Here is a 20024-nt window from a genome sequence, read left to right on the forward strand (position 1 = left end):
TTGATCTTTTCCCATAGGCCAGTTGGGAACCTTTTGCAGACTGGAAAAGCTGCAATGAGAAAGAGTTTTATTTTCCAACTCAGTAAGTCCTGGGTTGGAAAGTTTTCCTGTGTTGACACTTTTATTTTTTATCCTTCTCTATTTGTGCCTTATCAGGCACAGCTAAAAGAAGACAGTTAGCACTTTCAACGTTCTGTCTGGAAATAGTCTCTTAGTCAGATCCCCAAGTTCTTTAGACACATTTGCTATCTTTTATAGTCAACATGTTGCCAAACTTTCAACCACTACATGACACAGATTGTCTTTTCCCCAGACTCTAATACCAACTGCTCACTGCCCTTCCAACCTTCCCTAACAGTCTCCTGGAGCCTCCTCCAGCTTCTGCTCACCACCCAGGCCAAAAGCCATGGCCACCAGCTTTGTGTTCTTGTTACAGAAGAAATCACATCCGAGCACTAACTTCTATTTGGTTAGCTATTGCTGCGTAACAAACCGCCCCCAAATTTAGTGGCTTAAAATGACAATCATTCCATTCTCTCACAGTTCTGGAATCTGGTTTGGGGCTCAACTGAGCAGTTCTTCTGCTGGTCTTTACAGTAGTCACTCTTGTGGCTGCATTGAGCTACAGGAAAGCTGGGCCTGGGGTCAGCTGTTATTTTCAGCCAATTTGATCTCTCCCTCCTCCCCTACCTTCCTCTCTCTTCTCTCTTTCTTTCTCTCTTTCTCTCTCTCTCTCTCTGTGTGTGGTGTATACTTTTCTTTCTTATAACATCTCCTTCTTTCTGACTTTTCCATCTTTCCTTCTCTATTATCCAGTCTTTCCTTGGAGCTCCAACTACTGGAGTCCCATTTTTCCAGATTCGTCTCAGCCTGGTATCTTTCACCTGCAGCGCCACTTCTGCAGCATCTGGGTGCTATCAATTTTGATATATATTCTTTTTACTTCAGCTTCAGTATAATTTTGAAAAATCTACTGAAAAAAATGAACTCTATAGGGCAGAGAAAAATGGGCTATTCTTATTTACAGTGAAATCCATCACTGGAACTGCTGTCTGGGGTTAATAAAAAGACTTTTGGAAGACAAAGCATTTAACTATTCCCATAGCAACATGGGCATCAGGCATTTCTGTGTGACCCAATAGATGTTTAAAGAAGTACCAACTCCCAAGCAAAGAACATAAAATCTAGAGACAAAAGACCTCGGTGTTAAAGAACCATCTCTGTCATTCATTGTGATCTTGAAGTTCCCAGAATTCAAGCTCCTTGCCTAAGAAATGGGAGAGATACCTGTATCTTCAAGGTTGTCGTAATGGTCAAACGGGATAATCTATATGAAATTTCTTTGTCAATCAGAGACCTCTGGATGAATTACGATCACTGTTTCTGAACAGATGCTGAGGGTTAGGGGTGACAGTACCAGAGGTGAAGGGTCAAGCATGGCACACACACACAGCAGGCCCTTCTGGAACATCGGGGAGAAATTCAGAGACAAGACCCATCACGGGTATGTGAGCCCTATTGCCCATTGCATTCGAACAGCACGGAAGAATCCAGCAGGGCCAAACGTCAAGTATTGGAAGAGAAACCTCAGTCTTTTGGCTATAGAGCTTTAAAAAAAAATTGCATGATTGAGAGAGTACAAGCTGCTCCCACAGTGTGATCAAGGGCTGGGGTCCAAACCCATGGTCCCAGCAATATGACGTGGCAGAACTTTGGCCTCCATTTTTGGGTCATCACCTCAGCACTTAGCAGTTGGCAAAATCAAAAGACTGGGGTCAAGCTTTGGGGGCTGCAGCTGCATAATAATGTAGAACCTCCATATGCAGCCCAGGTCTACCATCTACTAACTTAGAATTTTAGGTTGGAAGAGCACCAATCCAACCAAACCGCCACTTCAGAATTCCGCCATAAGTTGGGTTGATTGTCTTAAACTCACAGCGGTGGCTGGTTTCTGTGGAGTGTTTCAGGGGCCAGCCGGTGAGGAACCAGACTTGGATAAATTAGCCCTTACTTTTCAGTGGGGTAATATAGAATACCACTTTTTCCCATTTGAGTTCTGAACTTTTTGAGAAAATAAATAAGCCAGATAGTTGAAGATAAAAATAACAGCCTCACCGCTGATAAAGGTAGGGGTGGAAATATGGCTGAGGTGTGCCGCAATGATGGGCTTCCTCATTTTGCACCCCAGAACTAGACCAAGCTACCAAATCGCAGGAATCTTTTGTAAAGCCTGGGTCTCCCTCTGCAAGGACAAAATGTTTCCTAATACAATTATTAATGGCCAATTTCTCTGTAGGGAGGCTGACTGCAAAGGAGACCTAGCCTATACCAAGTTTCCCACCTCACCTCACAACCCAAACATCATAAATAAAATGTGGTAGATACAGACAACCCAGGGAAGGGGAGGAGTCAGGCCAGGGATAGAGAGAGGCTAAGGCTACAGTTGACAGCCTATCAGAAAAAGGTGCTGGGATATCAAGTATCTCCTCTTAACCAATTCTGAGGAAGCCAGCAGACTTTAGTCAGTCCTGCTTCACATGAGAAAAGAGCTGTGTCTGAAGTTTTCCATCAAATGAAAGCCCCCATTTTTACCCTATGGATGTTTAGTGTTATTGTAATGTATTTATTTATTTATTTGTTTTGAGGTAGAGTCTCACTCTGTCACCCAGGCTGGAGTGCAGTGGCGTGATCTCAGCTCACTGCAACCTCCACCTCCTGGGTTCAAATGATTCTCCTGATTCATACCTCCCTGTGGTAGCAGGGACCACAGGTGTATGCCTAACTAGTTTTTTGTATTTTCAGTGGAGGCCGGTTTTTGCCATGTTGGCCAGGCTGGTCTCAAACTCCTGGACTTAAGTGATTCGCCTGCCTCAACCTCCCAAAGTGCTGGAATTACAGGTGTGAGCCATGCACCTGGCCTGTTTAGTGTTATTATAATTTAAGATAACAGCTGTCCCAATGACAAAGCCACTTCCCATGCAAAATTTCGTTCAACCTTAAAGCAAATATGAGATCATAATAGTGTAGTACTCATTTTTCATATGAGCTAAATGACTTGCCTAGGATCTCACAAGACCTAAGACTTAGATTTAAATATTATTTCAATAATCCCACAGGAGTTTCATAAGACTTTATCAGCTTCTCATAACACAAGAAAACATTGGGAGGATCCAAATCATTGCATTTCAGTATATTTATTTTAGGAGTAGCAGTGGCACAAATAACTTCAAAATTTGTGTTTCAGCTGGGCTTGGTGGCTCACACCTATAATCCCAACACTTTGGGAGGTTGAGGTGGGAGGATCGCTTGAGGCCAAGAGTTTGAGGCCAGCCTGGGCAACATAATGAGACTTCATCACTACAAAAAAAAAAAAAAAAAAAAAAGTGCTAGGCACAGTGGTACATCCCTGTAGTCCCAACTGCTGGTGAGGCTGAGGCAGGACGATCGCTTGAGCCCAGGAATTTGAGGTTGCAGTGATCCCTGATCGCACTTAACTTTCATCAGAAATGTGTCTGACAGACTGAAAATTCAATACTTAAAATAATTAAGTGACACAATAAACGCTGAAAGAGAAAATGGAATGTTTTCACTTTCCCACTATTTTTCACATCAAAACATGTGACAGGTTCCAATTTTTTCCTCAAATATTTTACAACCAAATTGAAGGGAGGAGAAAGACTCTTAAAAACCAATGTCTTTTTTTTTTTTTTCTGAGACGGAGTCTCACTCAGTGACCCAGGCTAGAGTGCAGTGGCGTGATTTCAGCTCACTGCAACTTCTGCATCCTGAGTTCAAGTTATTCTCCTGCCTCAGCCTCCGGAGTAGCTGGGATTACAGGCACGCATCACCACACCCAGCTAATTTTTGTGTTTTTAGTGGTGATGGTGTTTCACCATGTTGACCAGGCTGGTCTTGAACTCCTGACCTCAAGTGATCCACCCACCTTGGCCTCCCAAAGTGCTGGGATTACAGGTGTGAGCCACTGTGCCTGGCCCCCAAAAAACTTGTATTTTTACTACAATAATTTACTGAGCACCTTCTACATGTCAAGGATTTTACCAGGCACTAAACACATAGAACTTCAATCTTTATAACCCTATAATAGAGGTCACCATTTTATAAATTTTATTGTCCCCATTTTATAAACAGGGGCACTTGAAGAGCTCAGAGAAGTTAATTCTGTTGTGTAAGTTCCCACCCCCAGGAATTGATTAACCTGGACTTGTTTGATTCCAAATGACAAATACTATTAACATAGCTGTGGAAAAGCCAAAGCCTTCAGCTGTGAAATTGCTGTATATTAATATCTTCCTATGTGACGGCAGCTAGGCTTATCAGCAGCAACCATTCCTCTCAGAGGCTCAAGGCACAAAAAGAACTCTGAAGATGGGTGAATAGCTTAAATCTACTCATTTATCTTTAATGAGTTTACAACTCTCTCATCAAGACTTCGGAAGTTCAAAATAGATACTGATCCTAATTTGTAAACCATATAGAAAGAGGAATAATCTATAGTATGGTATTATGATAAATACCAAAGGCACAACAAATGAATTAGAAATAGCCTTTGCATTTTAGGAGCTCAGTGTTAAGGCATGGCACAACTGAGGTAAAACAGAGTGTTCATGGTATCCACAGGGAGCCATCAAATCATGCAGAATTTAATTCACAACTGATGTCTTGCCCTCTAAGATTGCTACGTTTCAACTTGTACTTTTCCTGAACTGGAATAATTCAATGATTTTATTTTAAAAGGTTGCATTTACATTAAGTCTTACTGCAGAGTAAAGATAACTAATATGAACAGTAGCAAAGTGACTTATTGCCCAATATGCTGAATTATGTAAAAACGAAAAAGTATAACATAATGCATTACTAGAACTTGGCAGCAACACTGTGAACTATGTGGGTCACTCCGAATCCCAGAAGCCTGGAGCTTGCGGAGTACCCAAAAGACTGCAAGTCTGGTCAGGCGGTGGCTCACGCCTGTAATCCCAGCACTTTGGGAGGCTGAGGAAGACGGATCACTTGAGGTGAGGAGTTCGAGACCAGCCTGGCCAACATGGTGAAACCCTGTTTCTACTAAAAATACAAAAAGTTAGCAGGCATGGTGGCGGGCACCTGTAATCCCAGCTACTGTGGAGGCTGAGGCAGGAGAATCGCTTGAACCCAGGAAGCGGAGGTTGCAGTGATTGCGTCACTGCACTCCAGCCTGGACGACAAAAGTGAGACCCTGGTCCAATAAATAAATAAATAAATAAATAAATAAATAAATAAATAAATAGACTGCAAATCTCTCCGATATCATAAGAGCCTCGAGAGAAGGAATTGGATCTCATGATTCTGTTGACTCACCTTCCTCATAATTTGGTTCATTGTTGGACACCAAATACGTCATGGGAAAAGTGCATGCAGAAAATACTTATTTTGAATTGCATTTTGAGTTTCTAAATTTGGCAGAGGCAAAGAGAAAAGCTGAATCTCAAACTATTTATTAGCTGTCTGAGTGGGAAGAATTGCAGGAGGATATAATTACAAAACCTGATGTAGCCAGGATTCAGCTTAGAGCTTTCAGCCTGTTTATAAAACATGCCAAATATCAGATGGCATGCAAAGGGTAATGTGTTAATAGCAGACAGGCAAAACACTGGCTGCAGTTTCAGGGGGAAAGACTGAACAGAACAGCTCTACAACATACTTTGTCTCTTGGAATCTAACTGCTTAGAAAGGCTTGGAAATAAATAAGGAAAGTTTATTTTAGGCACCTTCAGCATTGTCCTCCTAAAATCTTTTATTTCATACACCGGGAAATATAAATACTAAAAGCATGGTACCAACCACCAGAATGTTTACTCTGTGAATTTAAAACCCCTAAATTATCCACCCCTCTCTTCAATTGCCTAACATAATACCACCCCAGAGTTGCAACATTTGAAGAAGGGGGAAAAAAAAAAAAAGCCTAGAATTTGGAATCAGAAAAGCTTATTTAAATAGAGTACTAGCTACTTAAGCAGCTACTCAACTCTTCTCATCTGTTGCCCTTACGTATTTGGCTATAAAAATGTTATTATTAAGATATGCTGGGCTGGGCATGGCGGCTCATGCCTGTAATCCCAGCACTTTGGGAAGCTGAGGCGGGCAAATCACTTGAGGTCAGGAGTTCAAGACCAGCCTGGCCAACATGTTGAAACCCCATCTCTACTAAAAATACAAAATTAGCCAGTCATGGTGGCAGGCACCTGTAATCCCAGCTCCTTGGGAGGCTGAGACAGGAGAATTGCTTGAACCTGGGAGGTAGAGGTTGCAGTGAGCCAAGATTGCGTCACTGCACTCCAGCCTAGGCAACAGAGTGAGACTCCATCTCAAATAATAATAATAATAATAATAATAATAAAGATATTCTGATAGCTCATCAATATTTGCCCTTTGCTTTTGCCTGCTTTGGAGATCATGATTTTAAATTCTTTGGAATATATCTTTTCTCCCCTACCTCTACAATGATGCATCTTCAACCCTGGTGTTTTTTTTGCCCTTACCTTTTACTTATCTTGTCATCGAGGAAAAATTCAACACTTATTACATAGTGTGCAATGTGTGTGATCATTGCAAAGGGAAATGCAAAGGTAAGTAAGATCTAATTCCTGCCTTCGAGGAACTGATGATTTAATAGAAGGGATACAGGTATCAAAAATGCCCATAAGGCATAACCTGGAAGAGCAAATCATTATAATAATGATCTCCAACAAACGATGCCTCCCATGTCCGTATCCCTTTGCAATACGGCATAGTCATTTCTCACATCAGAAAGGTGGCATCAACTCCTCCATCCCCTTGGATTTGGGCTATTTTTTAAAACTTGTTTTGACAAAGGGTCAAAGGTGGCAGGAGTGACAGTGCAATATCTAAGGCCCAGGCAACCCATGAGACCTCATGGCTTCTGCATTTATCCATTAGGTACCCGACTGCCACATGAAGATTCAGTTAAGTACACAATACAGAGTTGTTAACTATATGCACTATGTTGTACGGTAGATCTCTAGGATGTATTCACCTTGCATAAGTGAAACTATGTACCCTTGGATCAACATCTCTCTGATTCACCCTCCCCCAAACCTTGGTAATCACCATTCAAGTCTCTGCTTCTGCTTCTGTGAGTTTGATTATTTTAGATTCCTAAATGGAATAATATAGTACTTGTTCTTCCATGTTTGACTTTTATTTTCCCTCCTTTGGAGACAGAGTCTAGCTCTGTCGCCCAGGCTGGAGTGCAGTGGTGCAATCTTGGCTCACTGTAACCTCTGCCTCCTGGGTTCAAGCAATTGTCCTGCCTCAGCCTCCCGAGTAACTGGGATTTCAGGCACCTGCCACCACACCCAGCTAATTTTTTGTATTTTTAGTAAAGGCGGGGCTTCACCATGTTGGCCAGGCTGGTCTCGAACTCCTGACCTCAAGTGATCCTACCTTGGCCTCCCAAAGTGCTGGGATTACAGGCATGAGCCACCGCACCTGGCCTGGCTTATTTCATTTAGCATGTCTTCCACATTCATCCATGACATAGCAAATGGCAGGATTCTCATCTTTTTTAAAGCTAAATAGTATTTCATTGTATGCATATTTTCTTTATCCATTCATCTGGACATTCAGGTTCTTTCCATGTCTTTGCTATTGTGAATAATGGGGCAATGAACACGGGAATGCAGACATCGCTTGGAAATCCTGATTTCAATTTTTTGGGGTATACACCCAGAAGCAGGTTTGTGGGATGATTTGGTAGTTCTATTTTTCATCTTTTGAGGAACCTCCATACTGTTTTCCATAGTGGCTGTACCAATTTACATTCCCACCAATAGTGTACAAGGTGTGATGGTTAATATTGTCAACTTGATTGGATTGAAGGATGCAAAGTATTGTTTCTGGGAGTATCTGGTTGCTGCTGGGTGTTGCCAGAACAGATTAACATTTGAGTCAGTGGATTGGGAGAGGACGACCCACCCTCAGGAAAACCCACCCACAATGTGAGTGGGCACCATCCAGTTGGCTGCCAGCGTGGCTAGAAAAAGCAGGCAAAAGAAGGTGGAACAAGCTGACTTGCTGAGTCTTCCAGTCTTCATCTTTTTCCCATGCTGGATACTTCCTGCCGCCGAACATCAGACTCCAAGTTCTTCAGCCTTTGGATTCTTGGACTTACAACAGTGGTTTGCCAGGGCCTCTCGGGCCTTCAGCCACAGACTGAAGGCTGCACTGTCAGCTTCCCTACTTTTGAGGTTTTGGGACTCAGACTGAGTCACTACTGGCTTCCTTGGTCCTCAACTTGCAAAATGGCCTATCGTGGGACTTCACCTTGTGATCATGTGAGGCAATTCTCCTTAATAAACTTCCTTTCATATATACATATATCCTATAAGTTTTGCCCCTATAGAGAACCCTAATACAAAAGTCCCCTAAGAGGTGATGGTTAAGTTTAGGGCACTGCATATAGTGATGGCTTCACAGGTGTAATCTTATCTTCCAATGCATCAAGATGTACACATTGAATATATATAGCTTTTTTTGGTCTGACAATCATATCTCACTAAAAAAGTAAATAAATGGATGCAGTTGTATTCCAATAAAACTTTATTTATGGACACTGAAAAAATATATTCATTTAGACTACAAAATGATGAAAGACCATGTAGTGAGAGTCACCACCTTCAAGCCATCTATGCCAAAGCCATCTTAAACCCACCAGCTTCTGCCAACTCACCAGCTGGCTGCAGCCACCTGAGTGAGCTCAGGCTAGACCAGCAGAGAAATTGCCCAACCAACCCACAAAAATGTGAAAAATAGCAAGTTACTGTTTTCAGTCACTAAGTTTTGGGATAATGGATAACTGAGACATCTGATAAGTACTATAATGAAAGTAAAAAGTGATTTGGGGATAAAGAAGAGTTAGAAATTATTTCCTACCCAGAGGATGTGTGGTGATGGTAGTAAAGAAAATCTTACAGCAGTAATGGTTTTTAATGTTTTTCCTTTTTCTTTTTTAGGGGTATTTTTATATAGTTTAATTGTAAATATTTAAACTGCTAAAATTTGGCAAGTTGTGGCATATGTAAACACCTGTGAAAACGTTATCACAATCAAGATAATAAATGCAGTAAGGCCGGGCACAGTGGCTCACGCCTATAATCCTAGCACTTTGGGAGGCCAAGGTGGGTGGATTGGCTGAGCTCAGGAGTTCGAGATCAGCCTGGGCAATACAGTGATACCCCATCTCTACTAAAATTCAAAAACTTAGCCGGGCATGGTAGTAGACACCTGTAGTCCCAGCTACTCGGGAGGCTGAGGCACGAGAATTGCTAGAACCCAGGAGGCGGAGGTTGCACTGAGCCGAGATCAGGCCACTGCACTCCAGCCTGGGCGACAGAGCGAGACTCAGTCTCTAAAAAAATAAAAAAATAAATAAAAATAAATGCGGCCAGGCATGGTGGCTCACACCTGTAATTCCAGCACTTTGGGAGGCCGAGGTGGGTGGATCACCTGAGGTCAGGCATTCAGACCAGCCTGGCCAACATGGTGAAACCCCGTCTCTACTAAAAAATACAAAAAACTTAGCCAGACCTGGTGGCAGGCATCTGTATTCCCAGCTACTCAGGAGGCTGAGGCAGGACAATCACTTTAAAACGGGGAAGCAAATGCTACAATGAGCCGAGATCACACCAGTGTACTTCAGCGTGGGCAACAGAGCAAGACTCTGTCTCAAAAAAAAAAAAAAAAAAAAAAAAAAAGATAATAAATGCATTCCTCACCCCGAAAACTTTCCTTATGGCCCCTTTATAATCCCTGCCTTTATGCCCTCCTTGCTCTTTCACCATCCTGAGACAACTAGATATGTTTTCTATCACTATAGACTAGTTTGCATTTTCTAGAATTTTATATACATGGAACCATACAATGTGTACTCTTTTTGTCTGGCTTCTGTCAGCAGAATTAGTTTTAGATCCATTCAAGTTGTTGTGTGTATCAACAGTTTCTTTCTATTGCTAACTTGTATTATGTTGTATAGATAGACCATGATTTGTTTATCCATATTCCTGTTGATGGACTTTCGGGTTTTGTAGTCTATTAGGGGGCAATAAAGTTGCTATGAACTTTAGTGCAAAAGTCTTTGTGTGGACATATATGTTCATTTCATTTCAAAGTATTATGAAATATAACTTGCATAAATACCTTGAAGTGGAATGGCTCAGTTATAAGTGTATGTTTAACTTTTTATGAAACTGGTAAATTGTTTTCCAAAGTAGTTTTACCATTTTACATCCCCTACCAGCAGTATACGTTCCAGTTGTCCCACATCTTTGTCAATTCTTGGTATAAGTTTTTTCAATTTTAGCTATTCAGTTTTAGTCATTCTAGTGGGTATGGTTTTAATTCGTATTTTCTTTTTTTAATTTTTTTTTAATTTTTTTTATTTTTATTTTTTTTGAGACGCAGTCTCGCTCTGTCACCCAGGCTGGAGTGCTGTGGCCGGATCTTAGCTCACTGCAAGCTCCGCCTCCCGGGTTCCCGGCATTCTCCTGCCTCAGCCTCCCGAGTAGCTGGGACTACAGGCGCCCGCCACCTCGCCCGGCTAGTATTCTTTTTTGTATTTTTTAGTAGAGACGGGGTTTCACCGTGTTAGCCAGGATGGTCTCGATCTCCTGACCTCGTGATCCGCCCGTCTCGGCCTCCCAAAGTGCTGGGATTACAGGCTTGAGCCACCGCGCCCGGCTTAATTCGTATTTTCATGACTACTTATGTTGAGCATCTTTTTATATATGCTAATTTGCCATTCATATATCTTTATTGAAGTGACTTTTCAAATCTTCTGTATACTTTTTATATTATTACAGTTATCATTATAAATATTTATTATTATTGGAGTTTTATGTATTCTAGGTAGAAGTTTCTTCTTGGATATATGTTTTCCAACTACTGTTCCCATTTTGTGGTTTATATTTTCATTTTCATAACAGTATCTTTGGAAAGGCAAACATTTTTTATTTTGATGATGTCCATTTTATTTTTCTTTAATAATTCTTGCTTTTTGTGTCCAGTTTAAGAAACATGTGCCAAGCCAAGGTCACTGAGATTTTCTCCTGTGTTTTCTTCAAGAAGTTTTATACCTTACCTCTTATATTTAGGACTATGATTTATCTTGAAATACTTTTTGAACACTGCTGTGAAATAAGGATTGAGGTTCATTTGTTTTTTGTTGTCGCTCTTTGTTTTCATTGTTGATATTTGTTTGTTTATATGGATATCCATTTGCTCCAGCACCATTTATTGTTAAGATTATCATTTTCCCATTGAATTGCCCTGGCACTTTTGTTAAAAATCAATTCTGTAGGTCTATTTCTGGACAAATTTTGTTCCATTTGTCTATATCTGTTTACCCTTCTTTCTACTGTGATTACTGTAGCTTTTCAACAGATCTTGAAATCAGGTAGTGTAAATCCTCCCTTTAGCTTTTTTTCAGCATTGTTTTGGCTATTCTAGGTTCTCTGCATTTTCATATAAATTTGGTAATTTCTTTTAAAAGTCTGATATGACTTTGATTGAAATTGTATTGAATATATATAGTCGAATTTGAGAATAAATGATATCTTAACAATGTTTAATCTTCTAATTTATAAATACAATGTGTCTCTCCATTTATTTAGATTTTATTTATCCCAGCAATGTTTACTGGTTTTCAGTGAACAGGTCTCACATGTCTTTTGGCAGGTTATCCTTAAGTATATCTTATTTTTGATGTTATTTTTGAAATTTCAATTTCTGATTGCTCACTCCTTCTATATAGATACACAATTCATCTTGGTAAATTGATCTTATATTCTGCCACCTTGAGAAACATTTACTGGTACTGGTAGCTTTTTGGTAGATTAATTAGGATTTTCTACATAGATAATTATGTCATCTGCAAATTAAGACAGTTTCATCTCTTCCTTGCTAATCTGGATATTACTCATTTATTTATTTAGCCTTATTCCACTGGCTAGAAGTGGTAACAGCATACACCCTTGCCTTGTTTCTGATCTTAGAGAGAAAGCACTTCAGTCTTTCACTTTAAGTATGATGCTTGCTGTAAGTTTTCACAAATGCACTTTATTAGACTATGAACATTCCCTTCTAGTTCTAGTTTGCTGGAAGTTTCTATCATGTATGGATGTTTATTTTGTTATATTTTGTCAATTTATTTATTTATTTATTTTGCATCTTTTGAGTTGATCATATGGAGGAATGGAGTCCTTAAACACCAATGATCTTCCCTCCTTCCCCTGCCCTTAAGAGTTCTGTCCTTGGCCCTGCTCTCTTGTGCTTTACAAATTAGAAGATCTATATATTGCAATTGCTTCAACTAACAGCTGTGTATAAATGACTTCCAAGCATATATGTTTCATCCCAAATTCTCAGCTGAAATTGAGACCAATATTCTCAGCTTCTAACTGTATTTTGTCTACCAAGTTATCCTCCATATATCTCTAGAGAGATAAATAAAGGTGACATAAGAATCCAATGGCTATTCTCTTCAATTAACTTACATTGAATTCAATGTTCATCAGCTTGAACTTATACCATTTAAGGTCTTTTAAATGTAAAATCAGAAAAATATCTGAAATCAGAGAGCTTTTTAAAAAAATACTAAAACCAAAACTTTATAATGCAGGATTTCTCAATTTTGGTACTATTGACCTTTGGGGAAAGGTAATTCTTTGTTATAGAGGGCTATCCTGTTACAGTTGTTAACCAGCATCCCTAGTCTTGACTCACTAGATGCCAGTAGTATCTTCGCTGACCCCAAGCTATGACAATCAAAAATTTCTCCAGATGTTGCCGAAGGTCCCTTGGGGAGGGGACACAATCATCTCGAGGTTGGAAACTACTGATGTAGTAACTTGCTATAGATCAACGCTCCCACAAAAATCAACTAAAAGAGTGAAATTAAAAAACAAACCAAAAACAAAACAGGCACAGTGGCTCACAGCTGTCATCTCAGTATTTTGGGAGGCAGGATATTTTTAGCTCAGGAATTCAAGACCACCCTGGGCAACCCTCATTTCTACTAAAAATAAAAAAATTAGCCAGGCATGGTGCTGGAATTACAGGTGTGAGCCACTGCACCCAGCCACATTTCACCTTCATTTTTGAAGGATGTTTTTTGCTGGGTATGAATTTCTAGATCAGCAGTTACTTTCTGTAAGCACTTTAAAAGTATTATTCCAGTCTTTTTGGTTTCCATTGTTTCTGTGGGAGATGGCTGTCTTTAAGATGTTTTCTGTCTTTACTTTTTAGTTGGTTTACTTTGATGGGCCTAAGTGTGGTTCTATTTTTCTTTGTTCTGCTTTAGTTTTCTGCGCTTGGTCAAATGTTACTTTGGCCCCATTCTATTCTAAGGCTCCTATTATCTTTTTAAAGGCTTTTCATTGTGTTTACATGCTTCCAATACATGCTTCAGTATGTACTATTTTCTTCAGTATGTACTATTTTCTATCGACCTGTCTTGTAGTTCACTAATCCTATCTTTTGTTACACAAATCCACTATTACATCCACCCACTGTTCTCAATTCCAGATGCTATATTCAGTTCTAGAATGTCCATTTGATTTTCATAGATTACTTTTTTGATAAAAGTCTTTGCCTATTATCTTATCCATAATTGTCTCAAACACATTAGTCATAGTTATCTTAGAGTTCTTGCCAGTGAACTCCAATATGTGAATCGTCTGTGACTTGGTTTCTTGTGTCATGTTTTCTCTCTTAGTTTTTGATCATGTGGTCCATGTGGTTTTGGCATGTTTTGTAATTTTCCATTGATTTCCAGATGTTTTAATGTTACAGGCTTTGGGTGATGTCTTTCTTCAATGAGGTTAAACCTGTCTTCTGCTAGAACTTAATCCAACCAAGAATCATGATAAATCAAGGCAGAGTTACAAATCTTGGCATAAGGCTCATTCTACCTTTGATGTGCCCCTAGCCTCAGAGTTTTCTAATGATCACCTAGAATATTCTTCAGATCCCTTCTTCTGGCAAGTCCTGATTTTTAATCTTTGTTTTATGAAGCTTTCTGCCTACTTTTGTTCTCTCTCCTAAACAGCACCACAACTGCAAATTTTCTGAGTTGAAATTGCCCATGTTTGAGGCTGTTCCATATCTCTACCAAAAGCTCTCTTGGTTGCCGTCCCCTGGAAGCAAACTTTAAAAAAATACAAAATCAAAATTACCAGTCTCCTGTCTGAAACCAGAATGGACAAGTGCTCCCAGACTAAAAGCAGCCACAGGTCAGTTCACCTCAGAAAAGTTCACTCCTCTTCAGAGCCCTGCTTGGGCAGATTTCTACTGCCTTCAAATAGATGAGACCCGTATTTTATCCAGCTTTTCTGCTGGGGGATAGTCGTGGTGGATTTAATAGTTGCTAGGAATTAGTGAGAGTTGTGTTGCCCATTCTTTCCCTTTCTGAATGGAAATTGTCACTACACTCTGGGTACGTAGGGGAAGATACTCTTTTCATTTACAGATTAGAGCAAGGAGCGAATTTAAGACCTTATAGAGAGTATGGCACATTTCGAGGTAAATGCAGTCACTTTGTGGAAACTTCAGCCCACTCTCTTGTGGATGGGTATCTTCCACACTGGGGGAAAAAAAAGTAGGCATGAATACTTGGTATTCAAAGTGGTGGATTGTGATAGAGAGCCAGTTGTCCCCCAAGATGTCCTTCCCTTCTTCCAGTTTTTGGTATACAATTGGACATACAGAATGAAGACATTTAAAGTTTCTCTTTCAGCTCAGTGTGATCATGTGACATAGATCTGATGGAGAAGATGTGTCATGTGGCAACCTAAAAGTTGGCTCAACGGGGTCGGGGTGGGCACCGGTCTGGGCGCGGGCGTGAAGCAGCGGATGGACAGTTACGCGCACCTGAACGGCTGGAGCAATGGCAGCTACAGCCTGATGCAGGACCAGCTGAGTTACGCGTGGCACCCGGGCCTCCACGCGGACGGTCCCGCGCAGATACAGCCCATACACCGCTACGACGTGAGCGCCCTGCAGTACAACTCCGTGACCAGCTCGCAGACCTGCAAGAACGGCTCTCCCACCTACAGCACGTCCTACTCGCAGTAGGGCACTCCTGGCTCCATGGGTTCGGTGCTCAAGTCCCAGGCCAGCTCCAGCCCCGCTGTGGTTACCTCCTCCTCCCACTCCAGGGCGCCCTGCCAGGCCAGGGACCTCCGGGATGTGATCAGCACGTACCTCCCGGCGCCGAGGTGCCGGAACCCGCCGCCCCAGCGGACTTTACATGTCTCAGCACTACAGGAGCGGCCCGGTGCCCGGCACGGCCATTAACGGCACACGGCTCTCGCGCATGTGACGGCCGGACAGCGAACTGGAGGGGTATGAAATTTTCAAAGAAAAACGAAGGAAATGGGAGGGGTGCCAAAGAAGAGAGTAAGAAACAGCATGGAGAAAATCCGATACGCTAAAAAAAATATATATATATATCCCATCACCCACAGCAAATGACAGCTGCCAAAGAGAACACCAATCCCATTCACACTCACGCAAAAACCGCCATGCCGACAAGAAAACTTTTATGAGAGGGATCCTGGACTTCCTTTTGGGGGACTGTTTTTGTACAGAGAAAAACAGGGGGGTAGGGAAGGCGGAGGAATGGATCTTGTGCAGATTTGGAGGAAAGAAAGTTACGAAAAACTTTTTTAAAAAGTTCTAGTGGTACAGTAGGAGCTTTGCAGGAAGTTTGCAAGTCTTTACCAATAATATTTAGAGCTAGTCTCCAGGCGATGAAAAAATGTTTCAATATTTGCAAGCAACTTTTGTCCAGTATTTATCGAGATAAACATGGCAATCAAAATGTCTACTGTTTATAAGCTGAGAATTTGCCAGTATTTTTCAAGAAGCAGCTTCTTGCTGCATTTTGATGCTGCAGCTGAAATTTAGCACAATTGCAAACCTGGAAAGAAGAAAATTATTTAAATTTCGACATTTTAATTGTTTAAAAATTGTACGAAAGGAAAAAACTAAGTACTGGCAAACCATCTCTGTGGTCTCGTCTAAAAGGGCAAAAGTGCAAAACTTACATCGTTGGTAATTTATAATAGCTTTTGTTCAATCCCAACTTTCCATTTTGTTCAGATTAAAAACACATGAAACTACTGCTTTCGAAATATTTTCCTATGGTTTGTAATATTTCTGTAAATATATTGTGGTATTTTAAGGTTTTCCCCCTTTGTTTTTTGTAGTTATATTTTAAAAGATTCGGCTCTGTAGTATTTGAATCAGTCTGCTGAGAATCCATGTATATATTTGAACTATACCTGGATATATAATATCCTTATAACAGGTTTCAACTTATGTTTTTACTCCATTATGCACAGTTTGAAATAAATTTTTGAAATACGAAAAAAGTTGGCGCAAGGCCTTTTTATCTTTCTTTTCAGTTTCTTCCCCGCTGGGCAGAAGGTAGGTAAGATGGCTGGGACTAAAGCAGCCATTTTAGATCACGAAGTAAGGTTGACAGTGAAAACAGTACATGATGAAACAGAAGGATGAAAAGCTGGGCCTCTGACCACCACTTTCCAGAGCATAAAACCCTTATGCCAGCCCTGGACAACATGCAACAATAATTTTCCATAGGAGATTAATTTCTATCTTATTTCAGTGGCTGTTATTTTGGGGTTTTGTTACTTGCAACTAAGCCTCATAAAATTAGGAAAGTTCAGGACAGCAGTTCTCAGTGTGTTGGTATGGTCTGCAGACTTCTGAATTTTTTGTAGGGAGTTTGTGAAATCAAAACATTTTCAAAATATACTAAGACATTGTAAGTCCTTTTAACTATGGTGACACATTCACCAATGGCGCAAAAACAATTGTGGGTAAAAGCACCAGCATCTTTGAAACGAGGCACTAGTAGTCATTGTATTCTTCGTTGCCATGCAGCTGTAGGTGGGGGCTGGGGGAAGGGGTGGTTTCATCCAACGTCCTTAATAAAGCGGTAAAAATTACTTATTTTAAATCTTTACTCTTAAGTCTTTTAAATTTTCTGTATGAAGAAATGAGAAGTGTATATGAAGTACTTCTGGGGATACCAAACTATGATGGTTGTCTTGAGGAAAACTACTTGTGAGGGTGTTTTGAGTCGTGAGTCTGGAGGCAATTCAGATGTGGGTATTTGACAGACATTTCCTCAAACATGAACAAAGTGAACTGTCACTTCAAGAAAAACTAACAGTATTTGTTGCCAATGATAAATTTTAAGCTTTTAAGTGAAAATTATTTTGGAAAATGTGTATCTGCCATCTGAATTTGATGGCCTTTCAGTATTTAAGAGGCTTTTTAAAATGAGATTGCTGGTCATAGTGAACATGATTTTTAAACATTTTATATGGCAAAATATTAACATTTGGAAGATGTGCATAACTCAGTGAATCAATAGTTTCCATGGGCCAAATGTATGATTTTACAAAATTATTCATGGGAAAAAGTTTCACTCAAAGTGCAAGGTAGACCACTGGAGTCTAATGAAATTCAATGCAAAGCCTCATTTATATGACTTCAGATTCTACATTGTAAATAATCTTTTAGCTACTACCCCTTGTTCAGTTTTGGTATAGTGTCCAAGAATAAATCTATAGCCTAGGCTATTAAAATATTCCTCCCGTCTACAACTTAATACCTGCATGAGGATGAATTTCTTCATTTACTTCAAACAAAACAACGTATCAGACTGAATGGAGAAACAGGTATGATAATCCAGCTGTCTTCTATTAAGCCAGACATTGAAAAGATTTGCAAAATGTTATTAACAATGCTGCTCTTCTCGCTAAATTATTTTTGAAAAATAATTATCATAAAATGTTAGCATGAAATTGGTTTATTTTAAAATAGATTAGCAAATATATTTTTAACATTTGTCAGTTTTCATTTCTGATATAGTCAATATAAACCTTCATAAACAAAAGTTAATTGGGAAAAAAAACAGAACTACCATCTGATCCAGCAATCCCAGTAACGGGTATATACCCAAAGGAAAATAAATCATTACATCAAAAAGAGACCTACACTTTTATGTCTATTGGAGCACTATTCACAATGGCAAAGATAGGGAATTGACTTAAGTGTCCACAAACTGAAGCGGCATAAAGAAAATGTAGTGTGTGTGTGATCATTTATATACTATTCAGCCATAAAAGATAATAAAATCACGCCTTTTGCAGCAACATGGATGGAGCTGGAGGTCATTATCTTAAGTGAAACATCTCAGAAACAGAAAGTCAAAACCGTATGTCCTCACTTGTAAGTGGGAGCTAACTAAGGTGTACACATGGACATAGAGGGTACACCTATGATGAACACCGGAGACTCGGAAGGGTGGGATGGTGGGAGGCAGGCATATAAAGGATGAGAAATTACTTGATGAGTACAATGTAGACTAATCAGGTAATGGTTACACTAAAAGCCCGGGCTTCACCACTATTGCAATATACTCACATAACAAAACTGCACTTGTACCCCTTAAATTTATACGAACTTTTTTAAAAGCAAGAAAAAGAAAACACCCTTTGGGGACATCAATATTTTTCCAGAGCATTAAGTTCTTGAGTGCTAAGTTCTTAAATGTTAAGATCTTAAGGACAAAACGTTTAAAATAATTGATTTATGATATTGAAAGAATTTGAAGTATAACCACAAAACTGTTCTGTTTATAAAATATGAGAACAGTAAAAGTATTAAGCCCAGAGTTCAGTAAACAATGTCATGTTAAGAAGAAAGGGGGCAGACAGATTCTAAAAACTGTAGATTAATATACTTAATATTAATTATCCTTAGGGCAAAAGGTTAGAGAACAGATTCAGCAGAAAGTAAAGTAACCATTAACTCCATTAACCCAACACAAGTTTATTTATGAAGTCAAGTCAAACTGAGGAGTATTTGTTTCTTTGATAATTGGTAGACAGGGAATGTATATACATATCGTATTTCTCATTAAGCATTTGCTCATGTTACAGAACAGTGGCCTAGAGAACTATCATTGAAGATATTTACCAAATCTGCCTGAAGCAAAATGTGTTAAACTGCAGAAATGGTGCAAAATGACACTGGAAGTCATAGAGCTGATTCTTGAACACGGGTTTGAACTGCATAGGTCCGCTTATATGCATTGTCTTGATAAATACATTGACAAATTTTTTGGAGATTTACAACAATTTAAAAAACTTGCAGATGCACCATGTAGCTTAGAAATATTGAAAAACTAAGAAAATGATATGTCATTAATGCATAAAATATATGTAGACACTAGTCTATTTTATCATTTGCTACCATAAATATATACAAATCTATTATAAAAAGTTAAAATTGGCTGGGCGCAGTGGCTCATGCCTGTAATCCCAACACTTTGGGAGGCCAAGGCGGGCAGATCACCTGAGGTCAGGAGTTCAAGAGCAGCCTGGCCAACACGGTGAAACCCATTTCTACTAAAAATACAAACATTAGCTGGGCATGGTGATGCATGCCTGTAATCCCAACTACATGGGAGGCTGAGGCAGGAGAATCACTTGAACCCGGAAGACAGTGGTTGCAGTGAGCCGGGATGGTGCCACTGTACCACTCCAGTCTGGGCGACAGAGCGAGACTCCATCTCAAAAAAAAACAAAAAAAAGTTAAAATTTATCAAAACTTACGCATACACAGACTACACTGGAGCCATTTGCAGTTGAGACAAACATAAAGATGTAGTACTAAATTACAACTGAAAAAGATTAACTATAGCACATACTGCACTACTACCATAATTTCAGAGCTACCTCCTGTTGCTATTGCTGTGAGCTCAAGTGCTATTTTCACTTAAAATGCCATGTGATGTTTATCATCTCCACATGGGCAGTTCATCTCTCCAGTAAATCGTGTATCATAGTAAAAAGTGATCTCTCATGGTTCTCAGTTATTTTTCATCATGTTTAGTACAACCATAAGCCTTGCAATAA

The 20024-nt window shown here is 39.8% G+C and overlaps 1 pseudogene; it reads left to right on the plus strand.

The window, feature by feature from the left end:
- The first annotated feature begins 14850 nt into the window (after positions 1-14850).
- LOC116276311 lies at positions 14851-15864 on the plus strand (annotated as a pseudogene).
- Positions 15865-20024: the final 4160 nt, after the last annotated feature.

The sequence above is a fragment of the Papio anubis genome, chromosome 8, assembly GCF_008728515.1.
Source record: "Papio anubis isolate 15944 chromosome 8, Panubis1.0, whole genome shotgun sequence".
Lineage (NCBI taxonomy): Eukaryota > Metazoa > Chordata > Mammalia > Primates > Cercopithecidae > Papio > Papio anubis.